Source organism: Silurus meridionalis, chromosome 9 (assembly GCF_014805685.1).
Source record: "Silurus meridionalis isolate SWU-2019-XX chromosome 9, ASM1480568v1, whole genome shotgun sequence".
In the NCBI taxonomy this organism is placed as follows: Eukaryota; Metazoa; Chordata; class Actinopteri; order Siluriformes; family Siluridae; genus Silurus; species Silurus meridionalis.
Genome location: NC_060892.1, coordinates 336490 through 342633, shown reverse-complemented (window position 1 = coordinate 342633; position 6144 = coordinate 336490). Strand labels below are relative to the sequence as shown.

The 6144-nt window shown below is 33.6% G+C and overlaps 1 protein-coding gene across 1 annotated transcript in view; it reads left to right on the top strand.

The window, feature by feature from the left end:
* Window positions 1–3608: 3608 nt before the first annotated feature.
* The window catches only part of si:ch73-63e15.2 (protein strawberry notch homolog 2), a 75771-nt gene continuing 73235 nt past the window's right edge, over window positions 3609–6144 (top strand). Inside the window, 1 exon segment of the mRNA XM_046857102.1 lies at window positions 3609–3807. The gene's annotated coding sequence lies outside the window, so the exon portion shown is untranslated.

Sequence of the window (6144 nt, the reverse complement as noted above, 5' to 3'; positions counted from 1 at the left end):
AGCCTTTAGCGATACACAGTAGAACAGGGAGGAGTCACAATGCAGGCTGGAGGATGCAGAGATTTACTGTCTGATACAAGTGTTTCTTTTCTTTCATTCGGCTGGAGATATGCTGTGGTAATCCCCAGGAGAGATTGGATTCTCTCACCTACCTAACAGGTAAGATAGAGAGCATCAATTCCTCCTTCCTAGTAAAGGATTAATGTTTAGTTTTGTGCTACAATGGACAAAAAAAATCATTTATATGAGAATTGCCATCTGTTATCTGAACAGCACAATTCCTGATCAGATTGTGGAGATAAAATTAGAACTCGTCAGTGTCCATTTCCCATTTTTACTTCTCTAATGATGGTGCGCTGAAGGATTCTCGCCCTCTGACCTTCACACGTTCCTCTAACTCCACTTTCAGCTTGAGGTTTCCACAGAAATCAAACTATTACCAAAAAGTTTTCAGTATTTCACTTTCTCAGCTGTGTAATAAAATATAAACACACCTGATCTGAGAGATTCTCAATAGTGAAAACAAGCAAGATGTTAACTAGAGAGTTTTAAAAATTCATAAAATATTCCATTTGAAGAACCTCAATGAGTTGTGAGGAAGATCAAGAGGATCTTTAACAAAACATCTTATCTACCCAGACACCAGACCAACCTCAGGCTTTTATATTCCATACAACATTGTTATAATGACAGAGGCTTCAGTGAAGACTGGAACACAGTTTCTAACAGGGTTCCTTTCATTCTGCTCCTTTTTTCTCTTTTTGTACAGACACACATGGACACGTTCTGCTAAATGAAAAGTGTTTTTCTCTGGAAGAAAAACAAAACGGAAACAGACGAAAGGAGAATTTGTCACTGTTTATTCCATATTTAATAAAATACTTTTTGATTCAACAGAATATTTTAATCAGAAAAACAACTGATACAGAATGAGTTACATCTAAAATAAACATAGAGCAGATGAAGGACAGAGGGATGGAGAGAGGGATGTTGAGCAGGGGATAAAGAAGAGGAAGATGAAGGAGAGATTGATTGAGAACAAAGGAAAATAGGGGAGAGGGAGATGAAGGAGAGGAGGATGACATAAAGATGGTGGGGAGAAGTATGAAGGAACAATGGGTGAAGGAGATGAGGGTGGATGAATGGCATAGAGGAGGATGGAGAAGAGGAGGGTGAAGAAATTAAGTATGGAGGAAAGGAGGATGGAGAAGATGAGGGTGGAGGAGTGAGGGTTGGAGGATGCAGGAGAGGAGATGATGATGGAGAAATGAGGTATAAAGGAATCAGGGTTGGAGGAAAGGAGGATGGAAGAGAGGAGGATACATAGAAATGGATAAAAAAGAGACATTGATCATTATATATTCTATATTTATTAAATTGCTCTAATTATTTTAATCAATAAAACAAATAAAATTAGCAAAAGTAATGGAAGCTCATATTTTGTGATCAGTGATTTCTGTCCTCAGGTGAGTCTCTTCTCACTCTTCATGCTCCGATAGTCTCAGGTTTGAAGGCTGCTTTCTGTTTTAACACTTTCCACTGATTTTTTACTACAACAAGTTAAACAGAAGAGAAGTTCAGTCTCGTGTAGTGAATTAAATGTGTGTGATTTTAATCAGGAATCATTTAAGATAAATGCTCGGTTATGTCGCCCTCTACTGTCAGACGAGGTATCAACACTGAGAACATCAGAATCCCAACACTCTGTCCTGCAGCTGCTCAATAAAACATTTTATCTTTATATTACTTCATCCTGCTAGTGTAAAATACTCTGTGCTTTATTAAAACACAATCATTTGAACCACACACCGGAACAGAAGCTCCACATGTGCACAGTTCTTGGAAGTTTGTTTTTTAGAAAACTTCTAAATTGATCAAAAATTGAGAGCTAGTGCTGGATGAAATACACACCAAGCGAAAGAAGAAGAAAAAGCAGATTTTCTGCAGCACCTTTCCTGTGTGTATGAATTAATTGTGCTTGACTATGTACAGGAGCGATTATTATACATTTTATTATGTAGAAAATATTATTATTATTAATTATATTATTAATACAGAGCTGTTATTACAAGTCGGCTGGACCAGATGACATACCAGTAGAAGCATGGAGATGTTTGGGAGAGATGCAGTGGAGTTTTTAAACAGATTGTTTAACAGGATTTTGGAAGGTGAGAAGATGCCTGAGGAATGGAGGAGGAGGTGGGCAGTGGAGGGGTGTGGTTGCAGGGAGAAGAGGTGTAGAAGGTGGAGGTTCAGGTACCTGGGGTCAACAGTGTAAAGTAATGGAGAGTGTGTTAGAGAAGTGAAGAAAAGAGTGCAGGCAGGGTGGAGTGGGTGGAGAAGAGTGATAGCAGGAGTGATTTGTGATAGAAGAGTATCTGTGAGAGTGAAAGGGAAAGTTTATAGGACTGTGGTGAGACCTGAGATGTTGTATGGTTTAGAGACAGTGGCATTGAGTAAAAGACAGGAGGTGGAGCTGGAGGTAGCAGAGCTGAAGATGTTGAGATGTTTATTGGGAGTAATGACGATGGACAGCACATTTAGGACATTTTGGGGACAAGGTGAGGGAAGTGAGATTGAGATGATTTGGACATGTACAGAGGAGGGACATGGGGTATATCAGTAGGAGAATGCTGAGGATGGAGACACCAGGAAGGAGGAAAAGAGGAAGACCAATGGTTTATGGATGTGGTGAGGGAAGACATGCAGGTAGTTGGTGTGAAAGAGGCAGATGTAGAGGACAGGGGGAATGGAGACGGATGATCCTCTGTGGAGACCGCTTCTGCTCAACTCTGTGTAATTATTAATTTATATTCATAGAATATTCTACATTGTCTTTTAAATATTGTTATTAATTTCTCTCTCTCTCTCTCTCTCTCTCTCTCTCTCTCTCTATCTATCTTTATATCTAACTTCTCCCAACACAAAATATATAAACAGTTCCATATAAGTATTATTATCATTATAATCATTATTATTTGGTAATTTAACTCGTTTGGATTATTTTGAGGTCTATTTAAATCCATCTGCAGGGTTTTAGACAGTAGCTGATTGGATGCAGATGATCCTGGAACAGAATACTGTTTGGTGTTGCTATTAGACGCCGTGCTCCGTTGCCTCTAGATGGCGCCATATACACATTTTTTGTCTGACCATTATGGTAATTTTATTATAGATAGATAGATAGATAGATAGATAGATAGATAGATAGATAGATAGATAGATAGATAGATAGATAGATAGATAGATAGATAGATAGATACTTTATTCATCCCAGTAAGAAATGCACTGTTTAATTTAATTTAATTGTTTAATCTTTTATTTAAATGTTTGTTTACTTGTTTATTTATCGAACACTTGAAAAAGTAAATAAGGCGGTGTTGATTTTCCGCTCTGCCTTTTCACACAACTTTTTTATTCTTGTTTTTTTCTCCTCTTTCTTCTGACTGCTACTTCAATGTCATCGTGCTCACAGTTCGATCTGATTGGACGGTTGAAATGTTATTGAGTGCGCAGTGACTAATCGAGACTGAGGGGGCGGAGCCTGTGGGTGGGTTTAGAGGCGGGGCCTGTCAGCTGAGTCGCACGTTGCTCCGTCACGGCGGAAGTTTCCGGAAATGACCGAGTGTCCCCGATACACTCACAACTCTATGAAGTTTCTTTTTCTCTTATCTTTCTCTTCTCGGTTCCGTCTCTTTATCTTTTCTCTCATTTTATTACTTTATCATTTCATTCTCTACTAAAGGAACTTATTTCATGTGTTTGCTCATTACTGAGACTGCTGTAGGAACATCTGACTGCAGGAAGGTGAGTGAGCCGTTTTTCTCTCCGAACTTTCACTTTACTATAAACACCTTCATTATACTCAACTTTACTATAAACACCTTTATTATACTCAACTTTACTATAAACACCTTTATTATACTCAACTTTACTATAAACACCTTATTATACTCAACTTTACTATAAACACCTTCATTATACTCAACTTTACTATAAACACCTTCATTATACTCAACTTTACTATAAACACCTTTATTATACTCAACTTTACTATAAACACCTTCATTATACTCAACTTTACTATAAACACCTTTATTATACTCAACTTTACTATAAACACCTTCATTATACTCAACTTTACTATAAACACCTTTATTATACTCAACTTTACTATAAACACCTTCATTATACTCAACTTTACTATAAACACCTTTATTATACTCAACTTTACTATAAACACCTTCATTATACTCAACTTTACTATAAACACCTTTATTATACTCAACTTTACTATAAACACCTTCATTATACTCAACTTTACTATAAACACCTTTATTATACTCAACTTTACTATAAACACCTTCATTATACTCAACTTTACTATAAACACCTTTATTATACTTAACTTTACTATAAACACCTTCATTATACTCAACTTTACTATAAACACCTTCATTATACTCAACTTTACTATAAACACCTTCATTATACTCAACTTTACTATAAACACCTTCATTATACTCAACTTTACTATAAACACCTTCATTATACTCAACTTTACTATAAACACCTTCATTATACTCAACTTTACTATAAACACCTTCATTATACTCAACTTTACTATAAACACCTTTATTATACTCAACTTTACTATAAACACCTTTATTATACTCAACTTTACTATAAACACCTTCATTATACTCAACTTTACTATAAACACCTTTATACTCAACTTTACTATAAACACCTTCATTATACTCAACTTTACTATAAACACCTTTATTATACTCAACTTTACTATAAACACCTTCATTATACTCAACTTTACTATAAACCTTTATTATACTCAACTTTACTATAAACACCTTCATTATACTCAACTTTACTATAAACCCTTCATTATACTCAACTTTACTATAAACACCTTATTATACTCAACTTTACTATAAACACCTTCATTATACTCAACTTTACTATAAACACCTTTATTATACTCAACTTTACTATAAACACCTTTATTATACTCAACTTTACTATAAACACCTTCATTATACTCAACTTTACTATAAACACCTTTATTATACTCAACTTTACTATAAACACCTAATTATACTCAACTTTACTATAAACGCCTTTATTATACTCAACTTTACTATAAACACCTTTATTATACTCAACTTTACTATAAACACCTTTATTATACTCAACTTTACTATAAACACCTTTATTATACTCAACTTTACTATAAACACCTTATTATACTCAACTTTACTATAAACACCTTATTATACTCAACTTTACTATAAACACCTTCATTATACTCAACTTTACTATAAACACCTTCATTATACTCAACTTTACTATAAACACCTTTATTATACTCAACTTTACTATAAACACCTTCATTATACTCAACTTTACTATAAACACCTTCATTATACTCAACTTTACTATAAACACCTTTATTATACTCAACTTTACTATAAACACCTAATTATACTCAACTTTACTATAAACACCTTTATTATACTCAACTTTACTATAAACACCTTTATTATACTCAACTTTACTATAAACACCTTTATTATACTCAACTTTACTATAAACACCTTCATTATACTCAACTTTACTATAAACACCTTCATTATACTCAACTTTACTATAAACACCTTTATTATACTCAACTTTACTATAAACACCCTAATTATACTCAACTTTACTATAAACGCCTTTATTATACTCAACTTTACTATAAACACCTTTATACTCAACTTTACTATAAACACCTTCATTATACTCAACTTTACTATAAACACCTTTATTATACTCAACTTTACTATAAACACCTTTATTATACTCAACTTTACTATAAACACCTTCATTATACTCAACTTTACTATAAACACCTTCATTATACTCAACTTTACTATAAACACCTTCATTATACTCAACTTTACTATAAACACCTTCATTATACTCAACTTTACTATAAACACCTTCATTATACTCAACTTTACTATAAACACCTTCATTATACTCAACTTTACTACAAACACCTTTATTATACTCAACTTTACTATAAACACCTTCATTATACTCAACTTTACTATAAACACCTTCATTATACTCAACTTTACTATA